The 23494-nt window shown below is 35.5% G+C and overlaps 1 pseudogene across 1 annotated transcript; it reads right to left on the bottom strand.

Annotated features, from left to right (window-relative positions):
- Positions 1–889: 889 nt before the first annotated feature.
- On the bottom strand, positions 890–23216 carry LOC308337400 (small ribosomal subunit protein eS1-like; annotated as a pseudogene). Its single transcript has 4 exons — positions 23114–23216; positions 12947–13005; positions 6828–7515; positions 890–919 (listed from the first exon to the last, which is right to left on the bottom strand). The product of its transcript is annotated as a small ribosomal subunit protein eS1-like (transcript).
- Between the last annotated feature and the right edge of the window lie 278 nt (positions 23217–23494).

The raw sequence follows: 23494 nt of genomic DNA, 5'->3' as shown, positions 1-23494 counted from the left end.
AAAATAACATTCTTTTAGAAGTAACCTATAAAGCAAGTTCTGGAATTTTAGAATATGCCAAGCACATAAACACATTTTGTTTTAAAATGTTGAAAGAAATCATTCAAAACAATAATTAAGATCTTGATTTTTTTGTAAAAAAGTCTTGATTTAGTAAAGAATTTTAGATGTTAGAAAAAGCAATAAGACTCCATTTCCACAGGAAGTATCTTTAAAGCAAAGTGGAAAAAAGAAAGGATATCCATAAAAGAAAAGAGACAATAAGGTTAAAAAAGCATAAGTCTATATTCCAAAGACCTACATTAAGTAAATATTTACATAATAATTTAGTTTTTTCATATTTAAAAATCTCCAAGTATCTGACTTCAGTATGGAAAACAAGACCCTTGACTTGGTTTGTTTATTAAAACAATGAAAAGTATATAATAAAAAGATGTCATGGTTGTTTCCGAGATAGTATAAAAAAGTAGTACAGAGAAATTTCTTTCTTTAAACTAAGAAGTGTGATAAAACTGGATGATTTTTTTCTTATTAAAAATGCAACTTAGGATACAAAGTAGTAGCAGGATAAAATTGTAATTGTTAATATGCTAATAAGATGTTCTGCACATATACAGACTCTATCAAAAAAATCTCACATCAGAAGAAGGAGAAGGTCAAATAAAAAACAAAACAGAAAAACTACAAAAAGAACTGAGAACCAAAGCAGAAACTGAGAAAGGGAATAAGGAACAAAATCAAAATACTGGAAATATCAAATGCAGATGTTAAAAGAAGAGCTGGAAGAAATACTTCAACAAGGAAACAAACAATCTTGGAAGAATTAAGATGGCAGAGGAGTAGTTGGACCATAAACTTGCCTCATCTCTCAAACACAGCTAAATAATTATCAAATCATCCGAACATCCAAGACTTCAACCTGAGGACCAAGAGAACAAACCCACAAGTCTACAAGTAGAAAAGTGATCACCTTCTGAAAGGTAGGAGGTATGGAGAGTTTATTTTGGGGGATAAGAACAGTAGGTGCTGTGAAGGGGAAGGACCCTTATTTATGGAGACTACTGAGAGGTATTATAAGCAGCAAAGTGCAAAACCTGAGGTTTTAGAAGTCTGCCACCACCAGGGTGGTACTTGGCTTAGAGTGGCTCAGGTGGGGAAGGGGGTGGAGACCCAGGAGTGGGTAGTGTGATCTGAGGACCTCCCAGGTCACAAGAAAAATGGGTGGCACCAACGTGCTGCACTGTTCCCAGACATAGAAGTGGGGATTCTGGCTGCGGGCAGCAAGCCTGGGTGCTAGCTCTCTGCTCCACCTTGCCATAAACTCAGAAGCACTGTGTGGTCATGCAACTGCTTTCCTGGAACAGCCCAGCAAATGGCAAAAGCATGATGAGACCCTCCCCCAGAGGATCAGTATGGGTCTGCATCTTTGTGGTCCTTTAAATTTAGAGTTTTGAAACCTAATCTCATGACTGAGATAAAACAGCTCAGACACAGACAGGGTGAAGGCAGGGATCTGACACAGAGGACACAAGGGTGATTGTTTACTCTCCTGAGGGCTTTCTGAAGAGTGGCAGGTGCAAACTCACGGCTCTGGGGCTAAAGAGTGGGGTACAGCTGTTTTTACCCCACCCATCAGCGCTGAAAGTCTTCAGTGAGTAAAACAGTGCCACCTAGTGGAGGCCAGAGCCCCATACACCAAGCCTTGCCCTCTCTGTGCCCTGCAGGCACATCTCTACTAGGACAAGTCCACCATAGAATCAGTGCAACAGACCCCCTCCCCCAGAAAACCAGCACAAACACCTCCCATACACCAAATCCGCTGATCAGAAGAAGCTGTAAAGTTTCAGCTCTAGGAGAAATAGGATAGACCTTTCTTTTATTTATTTTTATTTTTTATTAATCTTTATTTTTCTTAATTTAATTCTTTTTTATTATCATTTTTTCAATTTTTACTTTTATAAATATCTTTTATATATTTAATTTAATTTAATTTAATTTTATTATTTATATTTTTGGATCTGGTTTCTTTTCACAAGCAGACCAAAGCACACCCAGGATCTTGTGTTTTTTGTTGTTATCATTGTTGTTTTTTGTTTTTGTTTTTGTTTTTCTGGATAAAATGACAAGAGAGAAGAATTTACTACAAAAATAACAGGAAGTAGAACTAACAGTTAAGGATTTAATACAGTTATATGTAAGATGTCTGAATGTGAATTTAAAACAACAATTATAAGAATACCAGCTGGGCTTGATAAAAGCATAGAAAACACTAGAGACCCCCTTAATGCAAAGATAAAAGAACTAAAATCTAGTCAAACCAATATTAAAAATTCTATAACTGAGATGCAAACCTGAATGGATGCCATAACATGAGCATGGGTGAATCAGAAGAATGAATCAATCATAGAAATACCTTATGATCTATCAATTGCACTACTAGGTATTTACCCAAAAGGTACAAAAATACAGATTCAAAAGGGTACCTTCTCCCCAAAGTTCATTATCAACAATAGTCAAATTATGCAAAGAGCCCAATGTCCATTTACTGATGAATGAATAAAGAAAATATGGTGTAGACCCATAATGAACTATGACTCATCCATCAGAAAAAATGAAATCTTGCCATTTGCAATGATGTAGGTGGAGCTAAGGTGTATGATGTTAAGTGAAATAAGTCAGTCAAAGAAAAATAAATACCATATGATTTCACTTGTATGTGGAATTTAAGAAACAATACAGATGAACATATAGGAAGGGGAAAAGAAAAAAAAAAGAAGAGAAGGAAACAAACCATGAAACTCAAAGATACAGAACAAACTGAGTATTGGTGGAGGGAGGTGTGTGTGGGGGTGAAGTAGATGGTTGATGCATATTAAGCAGGCCACTTGCATTGAGCACCAGGTGTTTCATGTAAGGGATGAATCACTGAATACTACTCCTGAAACCAATATTGCACTGTTTGTTAACTAACTAGACTTAAAAAACTGAAGAAGAAAAAAAAAAGAAAATAAACTTAGAGACCATCAGGCTTATAGAATGTTGTACCTGATGTTACAATGATGTTTTGAGCCCTTTGACTAGGGGTCAAGAACCACATGCCCAGTCTTAAAACCCAGCCACACTGAGAAACATTGTGAGCCTGGATTGTTTCAGGTGTCTTCAAAGTCTTTTAACTTACCCAAACGCCCCACAATTATACCTCTTATCTAACACTCCTCCTTCATCCAGGGAAGTATGTTGAAAATCCTTGCCATTGGGACACCTGGGTGGCTTTTGTAGGTTAAGCAACTGCCTTTGGCTCAGGTCATGATCCTGGAGCCCTGGGATTGAGTCCCACATCAGGGACTCGGCAGGGAGTCTGCTTCTCCCTCTGACCCTCCTTCTCATGCTCTCTCTCTCTCTCATTCTCTCTCTCTCTCTCAAATAAATAAATAAAATATTTTTTAAAAAAGAAAATAAATCCTTGCCATTAAGGAAGGAAGCAGGCTCCTTTACTCAGAACTGCATAATTTGCCCTTAGTCCTGTAAATCCAGCTTGATACTCAGAGAGCAGGAGAAAAGGTCCTGGGTACCCACCTCCTCAAGCTTTGATATGTAAATGGAGTTTATACATCATCTAATAGAGATAATTCAGTCACCAGTTGATTTTTGTTGCATGCTAAGTAATGGATGATATGGGATGAATATAGTTGTCTCAGTTCCAAATATTTTTTTTCAGATATTATATGGTACAAGCTGGATAGCTAGTTTGTGCAATCATATCCTGAATGCCCCTGGTATTTTTTAAGTGTTTATTTTAATTTCCATTGGTTAACATACAACGTTATATTAGTTTCAGGTATACAATATAGTGATGCAACAATTCCATACATCACCTAGTGCTAATCAGGGCAAGTGCACTCCTTAATACCCACCTTCTGTTTAACCCATCCCACCATCTACCTCCCCTCTGGTAACTATCAATTGGTTCTCTATTCTTGTTTCTTTATGTTAATCTGTTTTGTTTCTTAAACTCCACATATGAATGAAATCATATGGTATTTGTCTTTCTCTGACTCTTATTTTACTTAGTCTAATACCCTCTAGCTCAATCCACATCTTTGCAAGTGGCAAGATTTCATTCTCTTTTTGGCTGAGTAATATTCTGTTGTTTATATATAACAAATCTTCTTTATCTATTCATCAGTTGTTGGACATTGGTTCCATAATTTGGCTATTGTAAATGCTGCTATAAACATAGGGGTTCATGTGTCCTTTGAATTAGTGCTTTTGTATTCTTTGGGTAAATACCCAATAGTGTAACAGCTGAATCATGGGGTAGTTCTTTTTTTAATTTTTTTGAGAAACATCCATACTGTTCTCCACACTTTGCATCCCACAAACAGTGCAGGAAGGTTCCTTTTTTCCCACATCCTGGCAAACACTAGTTACTTCATGTGTTGATTTTAGCCATTCTGACAGGTGTGAAGTGATATCTTCTTGTAGGTTTGATTTGAATTTCCCTGGTAGTAAGTGAAGAACAACTTTTCATGGGCCCATTGGCCATCTGTATGTCTTCTTTGGAAAAATGTCTGTTCATGTCTTCTGCCCAATTTTTAATTGGATGATTTGTTTTTTGGGTGTTGAGTTTGATAAGTTCTTTATATATTTAAATAATAACACTTTATCAGATATGTCATTTTCAAATATGTTCTTCCATTCTGTATATTGCATGTTAGTTTTATTGATTTTTTTCCTTCCATGTGCAGAAGCTTTTTATTTTGAAGTCCCGATAGTTTATGTTTGCATTTGTTTCCCTTGCCCTATGGGACCTATTTAGAAAAAAAAATTGCTATGTCCCATGTTAAAGAAGTTACTGCCTGTGTTCTCTTCTAGGATTTTTATGGTTTCAGATCTCACATTTAGGTCTTTTTTTTTTTTTATGTTGTGTTAGTCACCATGCAGTATATCATTAGTTTTTGATGTAGTGTTCCATGCTTCATTGTCTGTGTATAACACCCAGCGTTCCATGCAATATGTTCCCCCCTTAATATAATCCATTCTGAATTTATTTCTGTGTATCCTGTAAGAAAATAGTTCAGTTTTACTGTTTTGAATATTGTTGTCCACTTCTAACACCATTTGTTGAAGAGACTGTCTTTTGCCATTGGATATTATTAACTGCATTGTTGAAGATTAATTGATAATGTAGTTGTTGGTTCATTCCTGGGTTTTCTATTCTGTCACATTCACTTATGTGTCTCTTTTTGTCCCAGTACCATACCATTTTGATCACTATAGCTTTGTAATATAACTTCAGCTCTGTAACTGTGAAGACTTCAGCTTTACTTTTTTTTCTTTTTTTCCCCAAGATTGTTTTACTTGTTAGGGTCATTTGTGGTTCCATACAAATTTCAGAATTATGTTTGTAGGTCTGTGAAAAAAATGTTGTTGATAATTTGATAGGGATTGCATTAAATTTGTAGACTATTTTGGTAATATAGACATTTTAACAATATTTGTTCTTCTGATCCATGAACATGAAATTTATTTTCATTTTTTGGGTCATCTTTAATTGCTTTCATCAGTGTTTTATAGTTTTCAGAGTACAGATCTTTTGCCTCTTTAGATTTATTCCTAGGTATCTTACTTTTTTGGGTGAAATTATAAATGAGACTGTTTTCTTAATTTCTTTTTCAGCTATTTCATTTTTAGTGTATAGAAATGCAACAGATTTCTGTACATTGATTTTGTATCCTGTTATTCAACTGAATTTGTTTATCAGCTTTGGCAGGTTGTTTTTGTTGTTGTTGTTGCTTTTTTTTTCTTTTCTTTTTTTTTTAGTGGAGTTGTTCAAGTTTTCTGTACATAGTATCATGTCATCTCGGTATAGTGAATGTCTTATTTCTTCCTTGCCAATTTGGATGATATAAATATATATATATATATATATATATATATATAATCCAAATATATATATATATATATATATAATCCAAATATATATATATATCATCCAAATATATATATATATTTGTCTGCTATCTGTGTCTACTATTTCCTGTACTATGTTGAATAAAAGTGGTGAGAATAGACATCCTTGTCTTGTTCCTGACCTTAAGGGAAAACTCTCAGTTTTTCCCCAATTAAGATAATGGGTTTTCATATATGGCCCTTATTATGTTTAGGTGTGTTCCCTCTAAACCTACCATGTTTGAGATTTTTATCATGAATGGATGCTGTACTTTGTCAAATATTTTTCTGCATCTATTAAAATGATTATCTTGTTCTTATCCTTTCTCTCATTGATATGATATATGATGTTGATTGATTTGCAAATGTTGAACCACCATTGCAAACCAAGGAATAAATCTCACTTGATTATAGTGAAAGAATTTTTTAATGTATTGTTGGATTTGGTTTGCTAGTATTTTGTTGAGGTTTTTTTGCATTTCTGTTCATCACAGACATTGGCCTGTCATTCTCTCTCTCTCTCTCTTTAAACATTACAAATACGATTTATTTTTATTTGTTACCATTAAGTGTCTGAACTTTGGATAGATCCTTGGATTATTGGTTCATTTTATCAGCTCCTTCAACTTTAGCACTTGTCTTATCTCCAGTAGCTTTCCAGACTACAAACTTCACCAAGTAGCTCCACTTTGTTTGTTGAGAGAGAGAGAAAGTGTGTGAGCAGGGGAAAGGGCAGAGAAAAAGGGAAAGAGAGGCAGAAACAGACTCCCAGGTGGACATCGAGCCCAATGTGGGGCTCAATCTCATAACCCTGAGATCATAACCTGAGACAAAATCAAGAGCCAGAGGATTAATTGAGGGAGCCACCCAGGCACCCCACATTTTATTTTTCTAACAAAGTCATCATGGAGTGGATAAACAGGCTGAAAAGACTTTCTATGTCTTTTCTGATTCTGTTTGGAATCAATTTATTGACTACCTCTTTCAAGTCATTTGTCTGCACCTCTCAGGTCATGATTTCCATCATTTTTTTCCAAATTTGGTAGACCTGTTTTTACTGAGCATAAGATGTTTTCCAAATCTAATTGTTATACTTTTTCAGTAAAACCTACAGAAACGAGACTAAGCAAATAGCCACTGATAGTCTTGACATCAACATAAGCTTCAATCATGGTCTGCCATTTTTTTTTTTTTTACCATGAAGTACATTTTGTCACAGGTAAGATCCATGCCATGAAAATTAGTCAGACAGTTTTTTCCCTGGACATCCTCAGTAATTAGCTTGAATTTTCTAAATGTAATTTCATCATTCTGCAGATCAGTAAGGCTCACTTCAAAAAGAATTCCCTTGAGGCCATCAGGTGTGATTTTGGTTGCTTGAGTTCTTATGACTGTTTCCCCCCCCCCAATATATCTCACATTGAATGTAGGTGGTGTCTTCACATCATACCAATTTTTCTCAGAAAATGGATCAACCACTTTATTCTTGCCTCCCATTTTTCTGCCTTTCATAAGGTGTTTGTTTTTGTGGACTACCGTGGTACTGCTCAGGGAGCCAAAATCCTGTAATTGTCTCTTTTTTCTTTCTTTCTTTCTTTCTTTCTTTCTTTCTTTCTTTCTTTCTTTCTTTCTTTCTTCTTTCGAGTCTTTATCTGTTTTTGGTATGAGGATAATGCTGGCCTCATAGAATGAGTTTTGAAGTTTTCCTTCCTCTTCTGTATTGTGGAATAGTTCAAGAAGAATGGTTATTGATTCTTCTTAAATGTTTGGTAGAATTAATCTGTGAAGCCATCCAATCCTAGTCTTTTGTTTGTTGGGAGGTTTTTTTGTTTGTTTTGTTTTTCATTTTTTGTTTTTTGCCTGCTTTTGTTTTTGTTTTTTACTGATTCAATTTCTTTGCTGGTAACTGGTCTGCTTAAATTGTCTAATTCTTCCTGTTTCCATTTTGGTAGCTTCTATGTTTCTAGGAATTTATCAATTTCTTCCAGGTTGTCCAGTGTGTTGGCAGGTAACTTTTTTTATAATATTCTATTATAACTGTATTTATTTGCTGTTAGTTGCTATTATCTCTTATTTGTGATTTTATTTGACTCATTTCTCTTTTTTTGATGTCTGATTAGAGGTTTATCAATTTTATTTATTTTTTCAAAGAATCAGCTCCTAGTTTCATTGATTTATTCTATTGTATGTTTAGTTTCGATATAATGTATGTCTGCTCTATTCTTTATTATTTTATTTTCAGTTGTTTCCATGTAATTCTTTATTTATTCTTTTAGTTCATGGTTGACCCATTCATTGTTTAGTACTGTGTTATTTAACCTCCATGTATTTTTGGTCTTTATAGATGTTTTTCTTGTTGTTGACTGCTAGTTTCATTATGTTGTGGTCAGAAAAGATGCATGGTATAACTATTCATTCATTCATTCATTCATATTTGGTGAAGGCTGTTTTGTGACCTAATATGTGATGTATTCTAGGGAATGTTCCATGTGCACTTGAGAAGAATGTGTACTCTGCTCTTTTAGGATGGAATGTTCTGAAAACATCTTCCAAATCCATCTGGTCCAGTGTATTATATAAAGCCATGGTTTCTTTGTTGATTTTCTGTTTAGATAATCTATCAATGGACATGAGTGAGGTGTTAAAGTCTGATACTATTATGGTATTATTATTTACATTTGTTAGTAATAATTTTATGTATTTTGGTTATTAATCCCTTATTAAGTATATGGTTTGCAAATTGTTTTCAATTCTGTAAGTTGTCTTTTCATTTTATTGTTACTTTTGCTATCTAGAAATATTTTAGTTTAATGTAGTACCACCTATTTTTTTATTGTGCTTTAAGTGTCATATCAAAAAAAAATTCAGAGTTAAAACCCATGTCAAGAATAATTTTCTTCTGTTTTATTTTAGGAGATTTATGGTTGTATTGATGGTTTGCATTTAAGTCCTTAATCCATTTCAAGTCAATTTTTGTGGGTAGTGTAAGAAATGGATCTAGTTTCATTCTTTTGCACATGAATATCCCATTTTTCCCAGCACTGTTATTAAAGAGACTGTTTTTTCCATTTAGTATTTTGGCTTCTTTGTCAAATATTAATTAACAATATTTAGAATTAGTTGACAAATATGTGTGTTTTTCTTTTTGAAGTCCTAGTTTTGTTCTATTGATCTGTGTATCTGTTTTTATGTCAGTAAAATACTGTTTTATTTTTTTAAGATTTTATTTACTTATTTGACCGAGAGAGATCACAAGTAGGCAGAGAGGCAGGCAGAGAGAGAGGGGGAAACAGGCTCCCCACTGAGCAGAAAGCCCAATGTGGGGCTCAATCCCAGGACCCTGAAATCATGACCTGAGCCAAAGGCTTAACCCACTGAACCACCCAGGTGCCACAGTACCATACTGTTTTGATTACTATAGCTATAAAGTATAGCTTAAAATCCAGAATTGTGATACGATTTTTTTTTCTTCTTTCCCACTTTTACTTTGGTCACTTTGGGTTTTATGTGGTCCCATATAAATTTTAGTTTTTTTTTTTTTTCATTGAAACCTCACATTGAGATCTTGAGAAGTTTGTACTGAATCTACAGATGACTTTGGGTGGTACTGATATTTTAACAGCTTTGGTTATCCAACCTATGAACACAGGATATCTCTCCACTTATTTGTGTCTTCTTTGATTTATTTGATCAATGACTTGTTTTCAGAGTAGAAATATTTCATCTCCTATGCTAAACTTAGTCCTAAATATTTTATTATTTTTAAAGCTATTCTAAATAGGATTGTTTCCTTCATTTATTTTTCAGATAATTTGCTGTTAGTATATAAAAAACACTATAGGTATACCTCAGGGATATTGCAGGTTTAGTTCCAGACCAACACAATAAGGTAAATATCACAATAAAGTGAATCAAATGAACTCACAGGTGAAGATACATTTTGCTGGGCTTTTCTTCATTGGGAAACTTTTGATTATTGATTCAATCCCCGTAACTACAATTGGCTGTATTCATACTATTTTCCCAATTAGTCTTGTTTGTGTCTGATCTAAGTTTTATTACTTTCTTCTATCTACTAACTCTGGACTCAGTTTGTTCTTTATTCCTAGTTCCTTAATCCATAGAGTTAGGTTGTTCATTTGGGATTTTTCTTCTTAATATAGGTAATTATTGCTAAGAACTTAGCTCTTAGAACTGCCTTTTCTGCATCCCATAAGTACTAGCATGCTGTGTTTCCATTTTAATTTGTCTCAGTATACTTTTAACTTTGACCTTTAATTCATTTTTGTTCCATTAGTTGTTCAGGAGAATATTGTTTAATTTCCATGTATATGTAAATTTTCTAGTTTTTCTCCTGTTATTGATTTCTAGTGTGATCAGAAAAGATACTTGGTTTGATTTCCATCTTCTTGAATTTGCTAAGACTTGTTTTCTGACTGAATATATTGCCTATTCTAGAAAATGTTCACTCAAAAAGAATGTTTATTCTGTTAATGTTGGACGGAATATTCTGTATATGTCTGTTAGGTTCTTTTTGTCTATCTTACTGTTCAAATCCACTGTTTTCTCTTAATTCTCTGTCTCAACAATCTCATCATTGTTGGGAGTGGGGGGAGCATTAAAGTCCCAACTATTATTGTATTGCTGCTTATTTCTCTTTTTAGTTCTCTAAGTTTTTTCTTTTTTAAAATTTTTTATTATGTTTAGTTAGCCACCATATAGGACATCATTAGTTTTTGATGTAATGTTCAATGATTCATCAGTTGCATCTAACACCCAGCACTCAACCCAATAGGTGACCTCCCTGATACACATCACCTGACTACACCATCCCACTATCCCCTCCCCTCTGAAACCCTCAGTTTGTTTCCCGGAGTCCAGAGTCTCTAATGGTTCATCTGCTTCTCTGATTTTTTCCCCTTCACTCTTCCTTCCCTTCCCCTATGGTCCTCTGTATTATTCCTTATGTCCCACATATGAATGAAACCATATGATATTTGGCTTTCTCTGCTTGACTAATTTCACTTAACAATCCCCTCCACTTATGTCCATGTCCATGCAAATGGTGGGTATACATCTTTCTGATGGCTGACTAATATTCTATTGTATATATGTACCACATCTTCTTTATTCATTCATGTGTTTAAGGGCATCTTGGCTCCTTCCATAGTTTGGCTACTGTAGACATTGTTGCTATGAACATTAGGGGGAATGTACTCCTTCTTTTCACTACATTTTTATCGTTGAGGTAAATACCTAACAGTGCAATTGCTGGGTCCTAGGGTAGCTCTATTTTTAACTTTTTAAGAAACCTCCACACTGTTGTCCAAAGTGGCTGTACAAACATGCATTTCCACCAACAGTGTAAGAGGGCTCCCCTTTCTCCACAGCCTCTACAACATTTGTTGTTTCTTGCCTTGTTAATTTTAACGATTCTGAACTGGTGTAAGGTGGTATCTCTTTGTGGTTTAGATTTGTATTTCCTTGATGGCTAGTGATGTTGAATAGTTTTTCATGTGTCTGTTAGCCATTTCTTTGTCTTCTTTGGAGAAGTGTCTGTTCATGTCTTCTGCCCATTTTTTAACTGGATTATTTGCTTTTTGAGTGTTGTTTGAGAAGTTCTTTATAGATCTTGGATACCAGACCTTTATCTGTAATGTCATTTGCAAATATATTTTCCTATTCTGTGGGTTGCCTCCTTGTTTTGTTGACTGTTTCCTTTGCTGTGCAGAAGATTTTTATCTTGATGAAGTCCCAAATGTTCATTTTTGCTTTTGTTTCCCTTGCCTTTGGGGATATGTCTTGAAAGAAGGTACTGTGGCAGATGTTGAAGAGCTTACTGTCTATGTTCTCCTCTAGGATTTTGATGGGTTATTGTCTCACATTGAAGTCTTTCATCTATTTTGAGTTTATCTTTGTGTTTACTGGAAGAGAATGGTTGAGTTATATCATTCTACATGTGGCTGTCCAATTTTCCCAGCACCAGGAAATGTGCTTTAAGTGTTGAAAAAGAAAAACAAAGCGGGGACATCACATTGCCTGATTTCAAGCTTTATTACAAAGCTGTGATCATTAAGACATCATGATACTGGCAAAAACAAAACAAAACAAAACAAAACAATCGAACAAACAAAAAACCCAGACACATAGGCCAATGGAACAGAGTAAAGAGCCCAGATATGGACCCTGAACTATATGGTCAAATAATCTTAAACAAAGCAGGAAAAAATATCCAATGGAAAAAAGACAGTTTCTTCAATAAATGGTGCTGGGAAAATTGGATAGTTATGTATAGAAGAATGAAACTCAACCATTTTCTTACACCATACACAAAAATAAACTCAAAATGGATGAAAGACCTCAATGTGAGACAGGAATTCATCAAAATCCTAGAGGAGAACATAGGCAATAACCTCTTTGACCTCGGCCACAGAAACTTCTTTCAAAACACATCTCCAAAGGCAAGAGAAACAAAAGGAAAGTGAACTTTGGGGAATTCATCAAGATAAAAATCTTCTTCATAGCAAAAGAAACAATCAACAAAACAATGGAATGGGAGAAGATATTTGCAAATGACACTACAGACTGAGGGCTGATATCCAAGATCTATAAAGAACTTCCCAAACTCAACACTAAACAGAACAGACACTTCTACAATGAAGACATACAAATGGCTAGCAGACACATGAAAATTATGTTCATCATCATTAGCCATCAGGGAAATTCAAGTCAAAACCACATTGAGATTCCACCTTACACCAGTTAGAATGGCAGAAATTAGCAAGGCAAGAAACAACAAATGTTGGAGAGGATGTGGAGAATGGGGAACCCTCTTACACTGTTAGTGGGAATGCAAGTTGGTGCAGCCACTTTGGAAAACAGTGTGGATATTCCTCAAAAGATTAAAAATAGAGCCACCCTATGACCTGGCAATTGCGCTATTGGGTATTTACCCCAAAGATACGAATGTAGTGAAAAGTAGGGCCATATGTACCTGAATGTTCATAGCAGCAATATCCACAATAACCAATCTGAGAATAGGGCTGAGATGCCCTTCAAAAGACAAATGGACAAAGAAGATGTGGTCCATATATACAATGGAATATTACTCAGCCATCAGAAAGGATGAATACCCAACTTTTGTTTCAACATGGTTGGGATTGGAGGAGATTATGCTGAGTGAAACAAGTCAAGCAGAGAAAGTTAATTATCATATGGTTTCACTTACTTGTGGAACATAAGGAATAACATGAAGGACATTAGGAGAAGGTAAGGGAAAGTAAAGGGGGGCAAGTTGGAGGGGGAGAGGAACCATGAGAGACTGTGGACTCCAAGAAACAAACTGAGGGTTTTAGAGGAGAGGGGGTGGGGGATGGGTGAGCCTGGTGATGGGAATTAAGGAGGACACATATTGCATGGAGCACTGTGTGTTATACATAAACAATGAATCTTGGAACACTACATTAAAAACTAATAATGTATTATATGGTGACTAACATAACACAATAAAAAATAATAATTTAAAAATAAATAAAATAAAATCTAATTTTTCTGATATAAGAATTGCTACCCCAGCTTTCTTTTGAGGTCTGCTGGCATGATAAATGGTTCTCCATTGCCTCACTTTCAATCTGGAGGTATCTTCATGTTCAAAATCAGTCTCTGATCGACAGCATAAGGATGGGTCCTGTCTTTTATCCTATCTGCAACCTTATGCCATTTTATGGGAACATTTAGGCCTTTTGCATTGAGAGTAACTACTGAAAGATATTAATTAAGTTCCATCATATTGCCTGTAATGTCCCTGTTTCTATAGACTGTCTCTGTAAATTCTTGGTCTATATTACTCTTGAGGTGTTTCTTCTTTTATAGAATCCCCCTTAATATTTCTTAGAGGTCTGGCTTGGTGGTCACATATTCTTTCAGTTTCTGCTGATCCTGGAAGCTCTGTGTCTCTCTGCCCATTCTGAATGACAGCATTTCTGGGAAAAAATATTCTTGGCTGCATGTTCTTCTCATTTAGTATCCTGAATATATCTTGCAAGACCTTTCTGCTTTACCAGGTCTCTGTGGACAGGGCTAACATTATTCTGATGATCCTCCCTCCATGGGTAAGAAATCTCTTCCCCTAGCTGCTCTCAGGATAGCTTCCTTGGCTCTGAGTTTAACAAGTTTTATTATTATATCCAAGGGTTTTGGTCTATTTTTATTGATCTTGGGAGAGGTCCTCTCTGCCTCTGGGACACAAATGCTTGTCTCCTTCCCCAGATTAAGGAAGTTCTCAGCTATGATTTGCTCATACATATCTTCTAGTCCTTTCTCTCTTGCTTCACCCCCTCAGGTATCCCAATAATAATGAAACTGGAACATTTCTTGGTGTCATTTATCTCTCTAAGATTGATGTCATGGGCTTCTAATTGCTTATCCCTATCCTCCTCAACTTCCTTCCTTTCTATCAGCTTATCTTCTAGATCACTAATTCTTTCTTTATGTGTCATTTACCCTGGCTGTCAGAGTATCCAGTTTAGACAGCATGTCATTCATAGCATTTTAATATGCTTTCTTTTTTTTTTTAAGATTTTATTTGTGTATGTGACAGAGAGAGATACACTGACAGAACAGAAGCAGGGGGAGTGGGAGAAGGAGAAGCAGGCTCCCTGTTGATCAGGGAGCCTGATGCGGGGCTCAATCCCAGGACTCTAGGATCATGGCCTGAGCCAAAGGCAGACGTTTAATGACTGAGCCACCCAGGTACCCCTGAATATGGCTTCTATTCATTATTCTATTCATTATGTTCATAATTCCTATAGTCTTTCTTCACTCTTTTGCATTCTCTTTTTAAGTTTCTATTTGAATTCCAGTTCATTAACAAACAGTGTAATATTAGTGGCAAGTGTACAACTTAGTGATTCAACAGTTCCATGTAGCTCCTTGTGTTCATCACTAATGCACTCATTAATCTCCAATAACCTATTTAACTCATCCCCCATCCCCTCCCTTCTGATACTCCACACTTTGTTCTCTGTAGTTAAGAGTCTGTTTCTTTGTCCCTCTCTCTTTTTTCCATTTGCTTGTTTGTTTTGTTTCTTAATTTCCACATGAGTGAAATCATATGGTATTTGTTTTTCTCTGGATGACTTAATGCACTTAACATGATACTCTCTAGCTCATTGCAAATGGCAAGATTTCATTTTTTATGGCTAGATAATATTCCTTTCCATATACATACCACTTCTTTATCCATTCACTAGTCAGTGAATACTTGGTTTCTTTCCAAAGTTTAGCTATTGTAGATAATGCTGCTATAAATATCTGGATTCCTGTATCCCTTTGAGTCTGTATTTTTGCATTCTTTGTGTAAATACTTAGTAGTGCAATTGCTGGATCATAGGATAGTTCTATTTTTAAGGTTTTGAAGAAACTCCATACTGTTTTCCAGAGTGCTGTACCAGTTTGCATTCCCACCAACAGTGCGGGAGGGTTCCCCTTTCTCCACATTCTCACCAACACCTGTTCTTTCTTGTGTTGTTGATTTGAACCATTCTGACAGGTGTGAGATAATATTTCATTGTAGCTTTTTAAAGATTTACTTATTTATTTTAGAGAAAGAGAGAAATAAAGAGAGAGCATCAGCAGGGGAAAGGGAAGAAGAAGAAGGAGAGAGAGAATCCTCAAGCAAACTCCCTGCTGAGCACAGACCCTAATGCAGGGCTTGATCCCAGGACACTGAAATCATGACCTGAGCTGAAATCAAGAGTCAGCCTCTTAACAGACTGAGCCATCCAGGTGTCTCTCTCATTGGTGTTTTGATTTGTATTTTCTTGATGATGAGTGATGTAATATCTTTTCATGTGTCTGTTGGCCATCTGTATGTCATTTTTGGAAAAATATCTATCCAAAACTTCAGCCTATTTTTAAATTGGATTATTTGGGTTTGGGGTGCTGACATTTTTATTACCTCTCTGGATAATTTCAAATACCCCATCTTCTAGATCACTGATTCATTCTTCACATTATCAAGCCTGCTTTTGAAGCTATTGAATTCTTCAGTTCAATTACTGTATTTTCAGCTCTAGAATTTTTGGGGGGATAGTTTCTATGTCTTTGTTGAACTTCTCACTTTATTGCTGCATTGTTTCCTTAATTTCAATTAGTTGTCCCTGTCTTTGTGTTCTTCTAGATCACTAAACTTCTTTAAGAGAATTATTTGTCCGATAGTTGATAAATTTTCCTTTCTTTATGGTCAGTTATTGGAGCTTTTTAAGTTTCATTTGGTGCTGTCATGTTGACTGGATTTTTCCTTATTTTTTTAAAGATTTTATTTTTTTATTTGACAGAGAGAGAGTGATCACAAGTAGGCAGAGAGGCAGGCAGAGAGAGAGGGGGAAGCAAGCTCCCTGCTTAGCAGAGATCCCAATATAGGGCTCAATCCTAGGACCCTGAGATCATGACCTGAGCTGAAGGCAGAGACTTAACCCACTGAGCCACCCAGGTGCCCCTTTTCCTGATTTATTTATTCCTTATGTTGGTATCTTTGCACCTGAGTGAACTGTATCCTCTTTCAGACTTTATGGGTTCACCTTGGCAGAGACAGATTTTCAACTGTCAGCTCAATTTAGGCTTCTGGATATGTCTGCTGCTAACACCCTTCAGCAGGTGCGGCTTGCTATGAGTTTATTTTGGGCCAAGACCACTGACTGAGCTCTGAGGTAGGAGAGGGTGCTACTGGCTGAAAACAGTTTGATACACCTATTGACCTGGTTCCCGGCCTAAGCGAGGCTGTAGGATGGGCTCCACAGTTTCCTGGGTTCTCTGGTAAGACAACAAATGGATGCAACTGGATACTACATTCAGTAGCAAATGGAGCTATGAATTAATTTCTCTGTACTGGCAGGGCACAGGACAGACCCAAGGGTCTCCAAAGATCATTGTTTGGAACCCCAACTTGGTGAGAATGTATATTAAATCACCTACAAGATGGGGTCACCAGTTTTGTTCCACAGACGGGCAAAAGCCATAGGCTATGCTCTCTGTTAAAGTGTCATTGTAAGCAAGGCTGTTGGATGGGCTGCACAACTTCCCATGTGCTCTCATTATGTTGCCTAGTTGGGAGGACTAATGTATGGGGCTGCGAATTAGTTTCCTTACCTGGGCAAAGTAAAATAACATCGCTATGGCTAAAAAGGTTCTTTGTGGTTTTACCTCAAGCCAACCCATGTTCCAAGTTTCCTGGCCAAACAAGGCCGCTCTGCTCCACAGATTATCAACTGTTCCTGCTAAACTCCCTGCTTGAGTTTCACTGGGCTTTTCAGCTTTCCATATGTTCTGATAAGCTTTGTAGTTTTAGCAGGGATAACTTCACTCAACAGTAGGTGTGTCTAAGAGTCAGTTCCCTCACCTGGGTGGGATGAGAGGCTCAGAACTAAGCAGGTTTTCCCTTAGTTCCCAGGTTTTCCCAATCAGGCAAAGCACGGATTTTAATAAAAATAACTTATTGGAAATGTCATGGCATTTGGAATCAGAACTGATATTCATTTTGAAACATAGGTGTATTATTTTTTTACTAGCTGTGTAAATGGGGACAATTTTCTTTCTTTTATTTTTGTAACTCATATCACACTTTATTTTTGGCTTACATTTGCATGTCTTGTCAATTTGGGTAATTTATATGCACTATGGTATGTAAACTTTTCAGTTATTATGACAAGTGTTTTTTTTAAATGTCTATAATATTTTTTTTCTTGCTTAAGGTTTCATTTAAATTCCAGTTAGTTAACATTCAGTGTAATATTAGTTTCAGGTGTGGAATTCAGTGATTCATTACTTATATACAACACCCAGTTCTTATCAAAGCTTCACAATTATTACAAGTATCCATATTTTTAAATTATAAGTAACATTGAAATAGATTTTTTTTCCTACTGGTTAAATAATCAAAGATAATTCCCAAGACTGAGATTCTTTAGGCTAAATATATGGACATTTTCATAGTTCTTTGCATATTTTAACTTTTTTCTCTTTTAATTTTCTGTAAATTAGGGTTCCACAAGGTTGGTCCAAGGATAAAGAGGGATAACACATGGAAAGCACCTTGCATAACAGTAAACAACAAATGTTTGTTCCTTTCTTTTCTGAGTATGTACCATGATTTGAACATCTAATAAGCTCTTGCATAGGACAATTAATGAAGATGTTTATAGCACTGTGTAAATGCTATCTTGTTAATTATTGATTTAATCATAGTTATGTAACTGCAGCCCATATAAATCTATCTCATTTCCCAGAGATCCTTCTACTTGTTGCTCTCTTCAGTTTTATATTCACATGTCTTGGCTTACATTAAGACAAAGCTGCCAGGTGACAGTAGTATCATAAGTAAAATGAATAACTATGTTAATTTCCATTTCTATTCTCAGACTTTAATGTTCTGCGTATCACAAGTATGGAAGCCTGAAAACTTTTAAACATATACTTCCTCACAGCTGATTTCTAGCTAGTTTGCCTGTTGGCAGCATTGACAGGGAAGTTTCAGGCAAGAAACAACAACAAAAAAGTATATTTTCCCTTCTTTTGGTAGTACCTCCAGCAATGACAGCATTAGAAGTTATTGACTGAGAGCCCTAGAAATTATATAATTTATAATTGTATAAGGTCACTGAGCTTTTAGAAGTAGCAATGATAGTTTCTAGAAGGAGCATCACCTGCACAGTGTAATCTCATCAGCAGTGCAATTCCATTAGAAGCAATAGCACATGAGTACTTCTAATACATCAATGGCAGGTTTGGGCTCATGAGTTTTAGTCGATGCATTGTAATTGATTATTAATTTCTTGGTATAATCTTCTGTTTCTGACTTCTCCAACACATTTATTTTGCTCATCTATACTTTTAAATTATTTTGTAATCAATTACCTACAGTGAAGTACTACCTATTTGAAATATCTAGTACATTTTTATTTTGCTAACTGAATGCTAATACACTATACTTAACAATAAACATGTTTATAAGAAAAAAATACAATTTTGCTTACATTATATATTTATAAGTGTTCTACAGTTTTCAAAACACAGATCTTTTACCTCTTTGGTTAGGTTTACTCCCAGGTTATGGGTTTTGGTGTAATTGTAACTGGGATCCATTCCTTGATTTCTTTTTCTGCTACTTCATTACTAGTGTATAGAAATACAACAGATTTATTTACCTTGATTTTGTATCCTGCAAATTTACTGAATTTGTGTGTCAGTTCTAACAATTTTTGGTGGAGTCTTTTGGGTTTTCTACATAGAATATCATGTCATCTGCAAATAGTGAAAGTTTGACTTCTTTGCCAATTTGGATTTTTTTTTTTCATTTTATTTTCTCATTGCTGAAGCTAGGACTTCCAATCCTATGTTAAATAATGATGGTGAAAGAGGATATCCCTGTCTTGTTCCTGGCCATAGAAGAAAAACTCAGTTTTTTCCCATTAAGGATTATATTAGCTATGGGTCTTTCATAAATCATCTTTATGATGTTGAGATATGATCCTCCTATCCTTATGTTATTGAGGGTTTTTATCAAAAATGGATGCTATACTTTGTCATATGCTTTTTCTGCATCTATCGGAACACATGGTTCTTATCCTTTCTTTTATTGATGTGGTGCATCATGTTGAATGATTTGCAAATATTGAATCAACCTTGCAGTCCAGGAATAAATCCCACTTGTCCATGGTAGACAATTCTTTTAATATGCTGTTGGATTCAACATACTAATATCTAGTTGAGAATTTTTACATCCATGTTCATCAGAGTTATTGGCCTGTACTTCTCTTTTTTAGTAGGACCTTTTTCTGGTTTTAGAATCAAGGTAATGCTGGCCTCATAGAATGAGTTTGGAAGCTCTCTTTCCATTCCTATTTTGTTGGAACAATTAGAGAGTAATAGGTTTTAACTCATTTGTTTATTTATTTATTTATTTTAGTGGTTAGAATTCCCCTAGAAAGACATCTGCCCCTGAGCTTTTGTTTCTTGGGAGATTTTTTATTGCTAATTTTATTTCTATTTTTATTTCTTCACTGGTTATCAGTCTATTCAACTTTTCTATTTTTTTCCTGTTTCAGTTTTGATAGTTTATGTGTTTCTAGGAATTTATCCATTTATTCTGGATTTTTCAATTTGATGGCAGATTATTTTTTGTAATATTCTCTTATAATTGTTTGCATTTTGTGGTGTTGGTCTTTCCTCTCTCATTTGTGATTTTATTTACATCCTTTCTATTTTCTTTTTGATAAGTCTGGCTTGTGGATTATTAATTTTATTTATTTCAAAAACCAGGTCCTAGTTTCATTTATCTATTCAATGTTTTTGTTCATTTATTTATCATTTATATCTGGTCTGATCTTTATTATTTCCTTTCTTATGCCAGTTTTAGGCTTCATTTTTTGTTCTTTTTCTAGCTCCTTCAAGTATAAGGTTATATTTTTTTGTTTGTTTGTTTGCTTGAAGTTTGTGTTGCTTCTTGAGGTAGGGCTGCATTGCTAAATAATTCCCTCTTATAATTGCTTTTGCTCCATCCCAAAGGTTTTGGACTGTTGAGTTTTCATTATCATTTGCCTCTATGTATTTTTAAATTTCTTTTTAAATTTCCTGGTTTACCCATTCATTCTTCAATAGGATATTCTCTAACCTCAGTGTGTTTATGTCTTTTCTAATTTTTTCTTGTGGTTGACTTCAACTTTCATAGCACTCTAGTTGGAAAATATGCTTCATATGATCTCAATCTTTTTGTACTAGTTGAGGGTTGACTTGTGACCCAGTCAGTATGTGAACTATTCTGGAGAATGTTCCATGTACACTCAAAAAGAATGTGTATTCTGCTGCTTTAGGATGAAATATTCTGAATATATCTGTTAAGTCCATCTGGTTTAGTGTGTCATTCAAAACCATTATTTCCTTGTTGATTTTCTGCTTAGATGATCTGTCCATTGTTTAAAATAGGGTGCTATGTTAGTCACCATATAGTACATCATTAGTTTTTGATGTAGTGTTCCAAGATTCATTGTTTACTAACATAACATAATAGAAAACCAATACTATGTTTACCATAATTTAGTATTTATCAATTATATCTCAATAAAACTGAAAAAAATAAACTGGGTGTTAAAGGCCCCTACTATTATTGCATTATCTATGAGTTTCTTTATGTTTGTTATTAAGTGTTTTATATATTTGGGTGCTCCCAAATCAGAGGCATGAGTATTTAGAATTGTTAGATCTTCTTGTTGATAGACACCTCATTATGATAGAGTGCCCTTCTTCATCTTTTGTTACAGTCTTTGGTTTAAAATCTAGTTTGATATAAGTATGGCTGTTACAGCTTTCTCTTGAAATCCATTAGCATGGGAAATAGTCCCCCATCCCCTCACTTTCAATCTGCTAGTGTCCTTAGGTCTTAAATTAGTGTCTCATGGGCAACATATAGATAAATTTTTATCCATCTTGATACCCTGTGTCTTTTGATTAGAGCATTTAGTTAATTAATATTCAGAGTGATTATTGATAGATATGAATTTAGTGCCTTTGTAAGACCTGTTAAGTCATTGTTTCTGGAGATTTTCTCTGTTCCTTTCTAGCATTTGTCACTTTTGGTATTTCTCTCCCACTCAAAGAGTCCCCTTTAATAATTCTTGCAGGGCTGGTTTAGTGGTCACAAATTCCTTTACTTGTTGCTATTTTGGTCTGGGAAACTCTGTATCTCTTCCTTATTCTGTGTGACAACTTTATTGGATAGAGTTTTTTTGGCATTATATTTTTCTCATTCAGCACGTTGAATATTTCATGACACTCTGTTCTTGCCTGCCAGAAGAGAGATCAGCTGCTAATCTTATTTATCTTCCCTTATAAGTTATGCATTTCTTTTCTCTTCTTGCCCTTAGGATTATTTTCCTTATGTCTATATTTTCCAAATTTAATCATATGTCTTGATGCTGGCCTGATTTTGTTGATTTTGATGGGAGTTCTCTCTGCCTTCTGGATTTGGTGTCTGTTTCCTTCCCCAGATTAGGGAAGTTTTCAACTATAATTTGCTCACATAAACCTTCTGGATTTTTTCCCCTCTCTTCTTCTAGGACTCCTATGATATAAATTTTATGCTTTATAGAATCACTGAGTTCCCTAAGACGATGTTCATGATCCAATATTCTCCTTTCCCTCTCTTTTCAGCTTCATTTTTTTCTCTATAATTGTATCTTCTATGTCACTGATTTGCTCCTCTACTTCTTCTATCCTTGTGGTCATTACATCCAGTCAGTTTTTCATCTTGGTTATAACATTTTTTTATTTCCACCTGACTAGGTCTTATGTCTTTTATCTCTGCCGTAAGGGACTCTCTGGTGTCTTCAGTATTTTTCTCAAGCCCAGGTAGTATCTTTATTATTGTTTAAATTTTGGATCAAGCATATTACTTATATCTGTTTTAATCAGATCCTTGGCTCTGACCTTTTCTTCTTTTGGGGGGGGGTGAATTCCTCTGCCTTGGCGTTTTGTCTAGGTCTATCTTCTTCTTTGTGTTAGGAAACCCTATTATGTTTCCTGCTTCTGAGAATGCTGGCTTTATAAAGAAGAGTTCATATACTGTCCAATGCCTGGCACTTTAGGAAGTGTCTCTAGTGTGTACTGTGTACACTCTGCTACTGTGTTTTGGTTGCACTTGTCCTTAGGTCAGTCCTCTGCCCAGTTTTTCCTTGCCTACAGTGGGGAGGGTTTGGACCTTGGCCGGAGTGTGGCAAGTCTCAACTAGGTGTATTCTGGTCTGCTTGTTAAAAGAGACCTGATCCTATTTCTACTAGAGCTGAAGGTTTGCAGAACTCTATGGTCCATAGATGTGGTGCATTTGGGGAATTTGTGATGGTATCCTGGGGAAGGGATTTTATGCCAATTTTCAGACATAGTTGCATGAGAAAAGCAGCACCTGCAGAGCACAGGGGGTGGGTCTTGTTTTAAGTCACCACTGTGGGAGCTGTGCTGCTTTTTGAAGTTAGTTTATGCTAAAGGGTGGGAGCGAAAAATGGCGCCCACTCTCTTGTTTGTCCCCAGAGAGACAATGACACTTCTTTCAGATGAGCTCTAAGGAGTTGGAATCACGTCTCCCAGTGCATTACAGGGGATGGTCAGATCACACTGTCTGCCCCCTGGGCTATCTGTCCTCCTTCTCCACAGGCGCAGTGCAGCACCTGCTGGGCTCCACATTTGCCATGCCAAGGACTTCTAAAGTCCTCCTCCATGGCAAGCCTAGGGTCCTCCTACATATCGGCCATCTTAGTTCTTCCTCTTAAGTTACAAATTTACTGATTTTTTTTTCAAGGTTCAGTGTATGATGCTAGGCTAGGAGAATGAGATTGAGATATAATATAGCTCAATAGGTGAGTCAATGAAATTTACAAATAATTATAATAAATATAGAATATGGTAAACACATAAAGAAGAAAGAAATCAAAGTGTTTTGAATTTCAGGAGGTCACATATATGTCTTTGGAACTAGAGAAGACTCCATATATGTATT

This window comes from Martes martes (assembly GCF_963455335.1).
Source record: "Martes martes genome assembly, chromosome: X".
NCBI lineage: Eukaryota > Metazoa > Chordata > Mammalia > Carnivora > Mustelidae > Martes > Martes martes.
Note: the sequence above shows the minus strand (reverse complement) of the source record. Positions and strands in the feature narration are given on the sequence as shown.